Consider the following 13313-nt stretch of genomic DNA (forward strand, 5'->3'; position numbering starts at 1 on the left):
AATTCAGACATCTTTACACTTATTTGCATGGTATGGAGAATATATTCTTAAATCCAATCAAAAGGAGGTTGTATGACTCATATAATGCTTAAAATGACATTAAAGATAAGAATGAAAGCCCAAAACATTAATTATTAACTAAGAGTTATTTCTTCCCTGATAAGTTCTTTTGGGAATTTTAAGAGTGTCAGGGAATGAAAAGAGTGAAACTGTTTTTCCTACAACTCTTGGCATTCAATCATTCCTATGGGAAGACATATTTATAGTTAGGAAACTAAATCTGTAAGAAGACAAAGAATAGTATTCAATGACCAAAGTCATTTATATAAAAAATGGACTACAGTTGACTGGAATGGAGAGGCAAACCCAATGGGTTGCCTTTTCATATTGCATTCTGAAGTCCTCCTGGTATCAAATAAGATAGACCAATTTGGCCATCTAAAAACAACCATAGTCTTTATAGGAGCCCCCAGAGATAAAAGCTAGATGGGATGTAATCATGAAACAAGTGTTAAATAAAATTCTACTGAAATAATAACTTTTTTTGTTGAGATATAATTGATATATAACACCGTATTGCTATAGTGTCCATATAGCAACTTGGCTAAGTTATGATGTTCAGTGTTTGCTTAAACATGAGTCTAGATATTGCTGTGAAGTTAATTTTTTAGATGTGATTAACATTTATAGTAAGTAGACTGTAAGTAAAGGCAATTATCACCCATAATGCGGGTGGGCCTCATCCAATCTGTTGAAGGCCTTAAGAGTAAAAGCTGAAATTTCCAAAGGAAGTAACTCTGCCTCAAGACTGCAACATAGAAATTCTTCTTGTTTATTTCACAGGAGATTTCAAACTTTCTAGTCTCCATGATCAATAAGCCAATTACTTAAATCATATATATGTGTGTGTGTGTGTGTGTGTATATATATACACATGTATAAATCTTTCTCATATATATACATATATATGTATATACAAATGTATAAATCTTTCTCTAGTGGCTCAGATGGTAAAGAATCTGCTTATAAGGTGAGTGACCCAGGTTCGATTCCTAGGTCAGGAAGATCCCCTGAGAAGGGAATGACTACCCACTCCAGTATTCTTACCTGGAGAATCCCATGGACAGAAGAGTTTGGTGGACTACAATCCATGGGGTTGCAAAGAGTTAGACATGACTGAACAATTAACATTTTCATATATATATATATATATATATATATAAGTATACACACACACACATATACACATATATACATATCAGATCAGATCAGATCAGTCACTCAGTTGTGTCTGACTCTTTGCGATCCCATGAATTGCAGCACGCCAGGCCTCCCTGTCCATCACCAACTCCCAGAGTTCACTCAGACTCACGTCCATCGAGTCAGTGATGCCATCCAGCCATCTCATGCTCTGTCGTCCCCTTCTCCTCCTGCCCCTAATCCCTCCCAGCATCAGAGTCTTTTCCAATGAGTCAACTCTTCGCATGAGGTGGCCAAAGTACTGGAGTTTCAGCTTTAGCATCATTCCTTCCAAAGAAATCCCAGGGCTGATCTCCTTCACAATGGACTGGTTGGATCTCCTTGCAGTCCAAGGGACTCTCAAGAGTCTTCTCCAACACCACAGTTCAAAGGCATCAATTCTTTGGTGCTCAGCCTTCTTCACAGTCCAACTCTCACATGCATACATGACCACAGGAAAAACCATAGCCTTGACTAGATGAAACTTTGTTAGCCAAGTAATGTCTCTGCTTTTGAATATGCTATCTAGGTTGGTCATAACTTTCCTTCCAAGGAGTAAGCGTCTTTTAATTTCATGGCTGCAGTCACCATCTGCAGTGATTTTGGAGGCCCCCAAAATAAAGTCTGACACTGTTTCCACTGTTTCCCCATCTATTTCCCATGAAGTTATGGGACCGGATGCCATGATCTTCGTTTTCTGAATGTTGAGCTTTAAGCCAACTTTTTGACTCTCCACTTTCACTTTCATCAAGAGGCTTTTGAGTTCCTCTTCACTTTCTGCCATAAGGGTGGTGTCATCTGCATATCTGAGGTTATTGATATTTCTCCCGGCAATCTTGATTCCAGCTTGTGTTTCTTCCAGTCCAGTGTTTCTCATGATGTACTCTGCATATAAGTTAAATAAGCAGGGTGACAATATACAGCCTTGATGTACTCCTTTTCTTATTTGGATAGTGTATGTGTATATATATATATATATACACACACATACAGTCTCTAGAGCGAACATTAAAATTCACTTAATCTCATACACATTCAGCACAATGTTAAAGTAAATTACCACCCAAACAATACATCACCTTGTTCTATGGGTCTTTCCCCTCATTGTCCCGTCTATTTAATGTTTCTGCCTCATTTCGAATTGATACACGAGTAGATGCAGAGATAACTTTTCCCCAGAAGATATTTCTGTTATTTTTATATAGCTTCTGAAAGATGCACTCAAAAACTTGAGAACTTATTAAGGTATTTATAAATATATGGCTAAGTTAACTGTAAGTACGTAAAGAGTTATGATGCTTTCACTTTCCATGGGGACGTTGTCATTTAATATAGTGATGAGTAGGATTTCTAGGTGGAATTCTGCCAAATACATGCCATCTTATGAATGGCCTTGTACTTATGTCTCATTTCATTAGGAGATTCAGAGTTGCATTCATCATTAGAAAAAATATGAAATTTTTAATTATAGCCTCTGCCTCCACTGAAAACAAAAATAATATGTTCAGAAACCAAAATAGAATTAAGATTCCATGAATCAACTTCTAATTCTGAAAACTATTTGATGTCACTTTATTATGGCTCACTGGAAAGTATTTAACAATATAAAAGAAATCATTTCAAAGGAATAGATATTTAGATGATTTATTAAAAAGGATATTTTGATTCACTTTCAAAAATGGCAGAGAAATAAGACCCTGACTCACACCCTCCCAAAAGCACACCAAATTACAACTATTTACAGAGCAATTATCAATGAGCAACCTGAAGATTGGCAGAAATCATTTTCCATAACAAAAGATATAAAAAAGAACCACAACAAGATGGATAGGAGGGGCAGAGACTCAGTAGAGTCAAGATCTATAACCCAAAGTATGGAGTGGATAATCACAGTTAGCTGGTTGCCTGACACTGACTTGTGTGATTGTTGCTGGTTTCCAGTGTGGCTAGGTGTGTGATCCGGAGTTCGTGGGACTTGTGTTGACTTGCTAATAAGCAGGTAATCTCCTGGCACTAATAGGTTAGAAGGATTACAAAATGGTACTAACCAGCTCTCCCCAAGGAGTTGGTACTAACTCTTCTCAAGGAGTAAGGCATCTAAATCCTGCATTGGACTCCCCAGTTCAGGAGTCCTTCCAGGTAAACAAGACCGTAGCATCTCTGACTTTGAAGGTCAACAGAGCTTGCAAATGGGAGACTCAGAAGGCTGTGGGAAATAGAGACTTCACTCTTAAAGGACACAAACAAAATCTTCTACACTCTGAGACCCAGCTCAGAGGCAGTAATTTGCAGGAGTCTACATATGGTCCATCTACTGATCTTGGAGAAAACTCTCAGAGAGGAAGGAGGTCAGAGCAATTCTCTATGGGAACAGGCAATGTAAGCAGCTATTTGGGGGGCTTGTTCTAACACGAGGACACTGATGTTGGCATGTGTCATTTTGGAATCATTCATCTAGAATGTTAACAGCTGGTTGGCACGAGCCCTGTGACCTTCAAAGGCTCAGCAGCCAATCGCATGGGAACCTAGTCCCACCCACCAGAGGGCCAGCACCCGTTCTGGGACTTTCAAGGCCCTAACCCTGTGCACCAGTAGGCCAGCAACAGCACCTGGACCTCCTGGTGCCATAGCCAGTAGGGCTTAGACCTGGCCACCCATCAGCAGTTGGCAACCTCCATAGGAGGCAACACCAGGCAGCCAACCAGGCTGCGAACCAGTCTCACTCAGAGTTGTTCAGAGTTGTCGGCCTTTCTGACCTGGGCCCCAGAAGAAGGGCCCAAGCATCTCACATAGGGGTCACTCCTTGATCATAAAGCTCTGGTGACCAGAGGGGCATATTCTGCTGGGGCCTACAGAACATCTGCTACTTCTCCAATATCAGGAATGTAATGACCTACCTAAAACATACAAATGAACACAGAGATTTAGGCAAAATGAGAAGACAGAGAAGTATTTTTATCATAAAAACCCTGATGCTGGTTAGTACCATTTTGTAATCCTCCTTCTAGCCTATTGGTTCTAGGAGATTACCTGCTCATTAGCAAGTCAACACAAGTCCCAGGAACTCCGGACCACACACCCAGTCACACTGGAACCCAGCAACAGCCACACAAGTCAGCTGTCTGGCAGCCAGCTAGGCTGGGAGTCATCACTGCCTATCAGTACACCTACAATAGTTGGCCCTGCCACAAAAGAAGGACCTATACAGCCCAGAGTGGGGTCTGATGCTGGGCCCCATAGGTTGTCCCCTGTATAAGACCACTTCGCCAAATCAGGAGACGTAACACACTTACATCATACATAGAAAAAAGAAAGGGAATTGGGCAAAAAAAAAAAAAAAGGTAATAGAGGAATATATTCTGAACAAAGGAATAAGACAAAATCTCAGAAAAATAAATAAATAAAAATGGATATAAACAAGTGAAGTGAAGTGTAAGTCACTCAGTCATGTCTGACTCTGTGACCCCATGGACTATACAGCCCATGAAATTCTCCATGCCAGAATACTAGAGTGGGTAGCTGTTCTCTTCCCAACCCAAGGATCAAACCCAGGTCTCCCACATTGAAGATTGATTCTTTACCAGCTGAGCCACAAGGGAAGCCCAAGAATACTGGAGTGGTTAGCCTATCCTTTCTCCAGCAGATCTTCCCAATCCAGGAATTGAACCAGGGTCTCCTGCATCGCAGGCAGATTCTTTACCAACTGAGATATAAACAACCTACCCAATAAATAGTGCAAGACTATGCTTATAAAGATTCTCAGTGAACTCGGGAGAAGAATGGACGAACACAGTGAGAATTTAAACACAGAGCTAGAGTCTAAAGAAGAATCAAACAGAACTAAAGAGTACAATAACAGAAATTTAGAAATATACTAGATGGAATCAGTAGTAGATTAGATGATATACAGGAATAGGTCAGCAAACTAGAGGACAGACTAGTGGAAATCACACAAGCTGACAGGAAAAAGAAAAAAAAATGAAGATAGTTTAAGAAACCTCTGAGACAACATCAAGTATACTAATATTTGCATTATAGGGGTCTCAGAAAGAGAAGACAGAGAGAAAGGGGCAGAGAACATGTTTGAAAGCATCATACCTGAAAACTTTCTTAAGCTGGGAAAGAAGAAATGTTTTGGTCCAGGATGTACAGTGAATTCAAACAAGATGAATCCAGAGATCCACACCAACACATGTTATAATTAAGATAGCAAAACTTAAAATAAAGAGAAAATATTAAAAGCAGCAAGGGAAAAGTAACAAATTACACACAAAGGTACTCCTGCAAGTCTATCAGCTGAATTTTCGGCCAAAACTCTGCAGGTCAGAGGGAGTGACGTAATATATTCAAAATGATGAAAAAAAAAAAAGCCTATAATCTAGAATAATCTAAGCCAGTCTAGCCAGCAGGGTTATCATTCATATTTGAAAAAAAAATGATAAAGATTTTTACAGATAAGCAAATGCTTAAAGAGTTCAGTATCACTAAACTGGCTTTACAAGAAGTTAAAAGGACTTTATATATATTTGCAAAGGCAAATATATAATGAAGTTGGTAGATCAACCACTGATAAAGCTAGCTAGAAGATTAAAAGATAAAAGTAGTAAAATAATCTATATCCACATTAGGTAGTTAAGGGACACACAAAATAAAAGGAATTAAAATATTAATGCAAAAACATAAAGGTGGGGGGGGGTAAAAAAAGAAGGGTTGTGATAATGCACTCAAACTTAAGAGATCAACAACTTAAATAATTAGGTATATACATAGGTTGGTATACGTGATTGCTAATCACAAACCAAAAATCTGTAATAGATAAACACATGAAAAAAAAGAAAGGACTCCAAATGTAGCACTAAAAACAGTCATCAAATCAAAAGGAAAGAGAGCAAAAGAAGAAAGGAACGACAACAACAAACAAAAACAACTAGAAAATAATTAACAAGAAAAGCAGCAAGTACATACCCACCAATAATTACTTTAAATGTAAGTGGACTAATGTTCCAAGGCATCTTTTTTAAAATTAAGAAGAAGACAAATATGCCTACTTTCACCACTTTTATTCCACATAGTACTTGAAGTCCTAGTCATAGGAACCAGACAAGATAAAGAAGTAAAAGGAATGTAAATCAGAAAGGAAGAAATAAAACAGTCACTGTTTAGATGATATGTGTGTGTGTGTGTGTGTGTGTAAAGAACCTGCCTGCTAATGTAGGAGACATAAGATACGAGGGTTTGATTGCTGGGTCAGGAAGATCCCCTAGAGGAGGGCATGGCAACCCACTCCAGTATTCTTGCCTGGAGGGAGAATCTCATGGACATAGGAGCCTGGCAGGCTACTGTCCATAGGATTGCAAAAAAGTCAGACACGACTGAAGTGACTTAACATACATATGTATATATATATATATATATACACACACACACACACACACACACACACACACACACGTGTGTGTGTATAATCCTAAAGCTGCCACCTGTTAGAACTAATAAATAAATTCAGTAAAGTTTCAAGATACAGAATTAGTATACAGAAATCTGTCTCATTTCTACATACTAACAGCAAATTATCAGAAAGAGAAATTGAGAAAACAACCCCATTTATGATGGCATCAAAAAGAGTAATAACCTTATGAGTAAATCTAACCAATTAGGTAAAAGGCTTGTAGTCAGAGAACTATGAGACATGGATAAAAGAATTTGAAAATGAAACAAGCAAATGGAAAGATATACCATACTCATTTATTGAAATAATTAATATCATTAAATGACCATACTACCCAAGGCAATCTACAGATTCAATGCAATACCAATGACATATTTACAGAACTAGAACAAATAATTCTAAAATTTGTAAGAGAATACAAAAGGCCCCAAATAGCTCAAAACAATCTTGAGAAAGAACAAACCTTGGAGATATTGTGCTTCTTGATCTCAAACTATACTCTACTTCTGCTTCACTGACTTCATAAAAGCCTTTGACACTGTGGCTCACAAAAAACTGTTGAAAATTACTGAAGGGGTATGAATACCAGACCACCTTATCTGCTTCCTGAGAAACCTATATACAGGTCAAGAAGCAACAATTAGAACAGGACATGGAACAACGGACTGGTTCCAAATTGGGAAAGGAGTATGTCAAGGCTGTATATTGTCACCCTCCTTATTTAACTTACTTGCAGAATATATCATGCAAAATGCTGTAATGGATGAATCACAAGCTGGAATCAAGATTGCTGGGAGAAATATCAATACCTTAGTTATGCAGATAATACCACCCTAATGGCAGAAAGCAGAGGAACTAAAGAACCTCTTGAGGAGGACAAAAGAGGAGAGTGAAAAAGTTGGTTTAAAACTCCACATTCAAAAAAATGAAGATCATGGCATCCAGTCCTATCACTTAATGGCAAATAGATAAGGAAAAAGTGGAAATAGTGGCATTTTTTTTTTTCTTGGGCTCAAAAATTACTGCAGTTGGTGACAGCATCCATGGAGTTACAAGACACTTGCTCCTTGGAAGAAAAGCTATGACCAACCTAGACAGCATATTAAAAAGCAGAGACATCACTGCTGACAAAAGTCCATATAGTCAAAGCTATGGTTTTTCCAGTAGTCATGTACAGATGTGAGAATTGGTCCCTAAAGAAGGTTGACCACCTGAAGATGCTTTCGAACTGTGGTATTGGAGAAAACTCTTGAGAATCGCTTGGAATGGAAGGAGATCAAACCAGTCAATCTCAAAGGAAATCAATCCTGAATATTCACAGGAAGGACGGATGCTGAAGCTGAAACTCCAATACTTTGGCCACCTGATACAGAGAGCCAACTCATCGGAGACAACCCTGATGCTGGGAAAGATTGAGGGCAGGAGGAGAAGAGGGCAGCAGAGAATGAGATGGTTAGATAGCATCACCTATTCAATGGACATGAGTCTGAGCAAACTCGGGAGATAGTGAAGGACAGGGAAGCCTGATGTGCTGCCGTTCATGGGCTCACAAAATGTTGGACATGATTTAGTAACTGAACAACAAAAACAAAGCTGCAGGAATCAAAACAAGATGTCGTGTGTGTGTTAGTCACTCAGTCGTGTCCGACTCTTTGTGATCCCAGAACTGTAGCCTGCCAGGCTTCTCTGTCCATGGAATTCTCCAGGCAAGAATAATGGAGTGGATTGCCATTCCCTTCTCCAGAGGATATTTCCAACCCAGGGATTGAACTCTGGTCTCCTGCATCACAGGCAGATTCTTTACCATTTGAGCTATAGGGAAGTCCTAAACAAAATGTTACTTGCATAAAAACAGACTTATAGATCAGCAGGAGAGAAGAGAGAGTACAAAAATGAACCCATGCTAATATGAGCAATGGACTTGTATTGGAAAATGGATTGTTACATGCAAAAGAATCAAGCTGAAGTACTTTCTCACACCATATAGAAAAATAAACTCAAAATGGATGAAAGACTTAAATGTAAGACCTGAAACCATAGAATGCCTAGAAGAAAACATAGGCACTATGCTGTTTGACATCGGTCTTTGTAATATTGTTCTGGGTATCTTCTCAGGCAAGAGAAACAAAAACAAAAACAAACAATTGAAAGTACATCAAACTAAAAAGCATTTGCACAATAAAGGAAACTATCAACAAAATGAAAAGGCAGCCTATTGAATGGGAAAATATATTTGCAAATATATCCAAAAAGGGATTGATATTCAAATTATATAAGAACTCATACAAATCAACATCAAAAATGTGAAATGACCCAATTAAAACGTGAGCAGTGAACCTGAATATGTATTTTTCCAAATAAGGAATACAGATAGTCAACAGACATATAAATACATACTCAAAATCACTAATCATAAGAAAAATGCAAATTAAAACCACACGGAGATTTCACCTCTCACCTGTCAAATGATTGTCATGAAAATGACATCAAATAAAAAGTGTTGGTGAGGATATGGAGCAAAGTGAACCCTTGTGCACTGTTGATGGGATTGTAAATTGGTGCAGCCACTAGTGGAAAGAGTATAGAGGCTCATCTATTAAATTAAAAATAAAACTGGTATGTGACCCAGCAATTGTACTTATGGGGGCTTACAGAAAGAAAATGAAAAACACTAATTTGAAAAGATTAGTGTGTCTTTTGCTAGACACACTGCAGTTGTGTCCACCAACTGCAGCATTATGTGCAATAGCCAATATATGGAAGCAACTTAGTGTTCATCAATAGATGAATGAATAAATAAGTTGTTGTTTGTATATACACATACAATGGAATATTACTCAGTTGTAAAGAAAAATAAAATCTTGCCATTTGGGGCAACATGGATGGATCTAGAGGATATTATGTTATGTGAAATAAATTGGACAGAGAAAGACAAATTAAGAAAGACACTTAAGTTGGAATAGAAAATTAGCAAACAATAAAAAATGAAAATAGATCATAGATACATAGAACAAAGAGGTGGTTGCCTGAAGCAAGGGATTAGAGGTTGGCTGAAATAGGTATAAGGGGGTAAGATTACAAACTTCCAGTTATATAATTAATAAGTCATGGGGATGTAATATAAAGCATAAGTTATATGGTCAATAATATTGCAATAGTTTTGCATAGGGATCAATGGTTATTAGACTTTTGATTATATCATTAAGTATGCAGATGCCATATCAGCATTTAGTACACCTGATGCTAACATAATATTATACATCACCTTTATTCAAATCTTTAAAATGAAGGATATTTTTGTGGAGAAGTTTGCTGTTTTAAGAGGAGGAATGTGGCAGGTGAGAATTTTTTTTTAACATTTTACAAAAGTTCACTTAATTTACCACTTCAAATATACATCAGTATATCTCCAAAAAAGTAACACAGAATATCAATCCTTTTTGTAAAAGCCTCTTACATTGGTTGTATTATCAAATAAATTTTATAAATGCATTTTACTACACATAATGTTACTTTCCTGAAAGATGATGCTGTGAAAGTGCTGCACTCAATATGCCAGCAAATTTGGAAAACTCAGCAGTGGCCACAGGACTGGAAAAGGTCAGTTTTCATTCCAATCCCAAAGAAAGGCAATGCCAAAGAATGCTCAAACTACCACACAATTGCACTCATCTCACACGCTAGTAAAGTAATGCTCAAAATTCTCCAAGCCAGGCTTCAGCAGTATGTGAACCGTGAACTTCCTGATGTTCAAGCTGGTTTTAGAAAAGGCAGAGGAACCAGAGATCAAATTGCCAACATCCACTGGATCATGGAAAAAGCAAGAGAGTTCCAGAAAAACATCTATTTCTGCTTTATTGACTATGCCAAAGCCTTTGACTGTGTGGATCACAAGAAACTGTGGAAAATTCTGAAAGAGATGGGAATATCAGACCACCTGATCTGCCTCTTGAGAAATTTGTATGCAGGTCAGGAAGCAACAGTTAGAACTGAACATGGAACAACAGACTGGTTCCAAATAGGAAAAGGAGTACGTCAAGGCTGTATATTGTCCCCTTGTTTATTTAACTTATGTGCAGAGTACATCATGAGAAACGCTGGGCTGGAAGAAACACAAGCTGGAATCAGGATTGCTGGGAGAAATATCAATAACCTCAGATATGCAGATGACACCACCCTTCTGGCAGAAAGTGAAGAGGAACTAAAAAGCCTCTTGATGAAAGTGAAAGAGGAGAGTGAAAAAGTTGGCTTAAAGCTCAACATTCAGAAAACAAAGATCATGGCATCTGGTCCCATCACTTCATGGGAAATAGATGGGGAAACAGTGGAAACAGTGTCAGACTTATTTTGGGGGGCTCCAAAATCACTACAGATGGTGACTGCTGCCATGAAATTAAAAGACGCTTACTCCTTGGAAGGAAAGTTATGACCAACCTAGATAGCATATTCAAAAGCATAGACGTTACTTTGCCAAGAAAGGTTCATCTAGTCAAGGCTATGGTTTTTCCAGTGGCCATATGTGGATGTGAGAGTTGGACTGTGAAGAAGGCTGAGCGCCAAAGAATTGATGCCTTTGAACTGTGATGTTGGAGAAGACTCTTGAGAGTCCCTTGGACTGCAAGGAGATCCAACCAGTCCATTGTGAAGGAGTTAGCCCTGGGATTTCTTTGGAAGGAATGATGCTAAAGCTGAAACTCCAGTACTCTGGCCACCTCATGCGAAGAGTTGACTCATTGGAAAAGACTCTGATGCAGGGAGGGATTGGGGCAGGAGGAGAAGGGGACGACAGAGGATGAGATGGCTGGATGGCATCACTGACTCGATGGACGTGAGTCTGAGTGAACTCTGGGAGTTGGTAATGGACAGGGAGGCCTGGCGTGCTGTGATTCACGGGGTTGCAAAGAGTCGGACACGACTGAGTGACTGAACTGAACTGAATTGAATGTTACTTTCCATTAGATACTCATGAAACATAAAGCAGAATAAAAGCCCATGAAGCCCAAAGTAAAGAAGTTTGTTTAACTATATTAAACCTAGTGTTTCTGAAATGTATTTGATAACAGAATCTTTATTTTGAGTAACTTCCCTTTACAGTCCATAAAATACTAAAACATACTTTGAAAAATGTTGACATAAACTATTCCAGACAGAATGAGGTTAAAAAGAAGTTTCCACAGTAGGAGATTCTATAACATCTTTCAAGAAGTTGTCTCAGTGTCTAGCAAACAAAAAACTGTTCTGTATCTGAGATAAATCCTTCATGCTACATTTTAAATGTTTCCTGCTGCTGTGTATTTAGTGAAGAAAAACAGTTGGTCACCACTGTCTGTGTAAGAAATCATAATCCATTTAGAGACCTTTCTTGGGACATCCATCTAACCTTCTTTGCCAAAACAGAAGGAACAGATACAATCATTAAATCTTCCTTAGATATACATCCTCCATAATTTTTATTTATTAACAATTTCTGTGTCTCTACTTGAAATCATCTACTTTTTCCATTATGTTTTTAAGTTATAAAAACCATTTTAGTTACCCTATCAAAATATGACCTGTTCTTTGTAATATAGTGCTTACAGATTACTGTGAAGTTGAATATCTTGTGTGGGAGTTGAGTTCAAAAGTCAGGAAATGAAGCAAAATTATATAAAGTCAAAAAAGTGAAAATGTTAGTCACTCAATCATGTCTGACTTTTTGAGATCACATGGACTGTAGCCTACCAGGCTCATTTGTCCATGGAATTCTTCAGACAAGAATACTGGATTGAGTAACTATTCCTTTCTCCAGGAGATCTTCCCAACCCAGGGATCAAACCCAAGTCTCCTGCTTTGCAGGCAGATTCTTTACCATCTGAATCATCAGGGAAGCCCATATAAAGTCAAAATGACTCCTAAATCCTGTTCAAAATTCTTTTTTTTTTTTTTTGGCTTAATTTTATTTTATTTTTAAACTTTACAAATTGTATTAGTTTTGCCAAATATCAAAATGAATCCGCCACAGGTATACATGTGTTCCCCATCCTGAACCCTCCTCCCTCCTCCCTCCCCATACCATGGATTAAAGATCTAAATGTAAGACCAGAAACTATAAAACTCCTAGAGGAGAACATAGGCAAAACACTCTCTGACATACATCACAGCAGGATCCTCTATGACCCACCTCCCAGAATATTGGAAATAAAAGCAAAAATAAACAAATGGGACCTAATTAAACTTAAAAGCTTCTGCACATCAAAGGAAACTATTAGCAAGGTGAAAAGGCAGCCTTCAGAATGGGAGAAAATAATAGCAAATGAAGCAATGACAAACAACTAATCTCAAAAATATACAAGCAACTCCTCCAGCTCAACTCCAGAAAAATAAATGACCCAATCAAAAAATGGGCCAAAGAACTAAATAGACATTTCTCCAAAGAAGACATACAGATGGCTAAATCCTGTTCAAAATTCTTGATGGTGGATCAGGACAAGCCATCTCTTAAGATGCCTCAAAGAGATGGGTCACTGTCCAGATCTGGATTAGATGACCATACCAAATAAAGTAGTTGGCTTCTTCTCAGAGGCCACATAGCATGAAAAATGTACATCTTAAAAAAATAGAATCTTGTTCACAACAGCAGAGACTC

The sequence above is a fragment of the Bos mutus genome, chromosome 5 (genome assembly GCF_027580195.1).
Source record: "Bos mutus isolate GX-2022 chromosome 5, NWIPB_WYAK_1.1, whole genome shotgun sequence".
NCBI lineage: Eukaryota > Metazoa > Chordata > Mammalia > Artiodactyla > Bovidae > Bos > Bos mutus.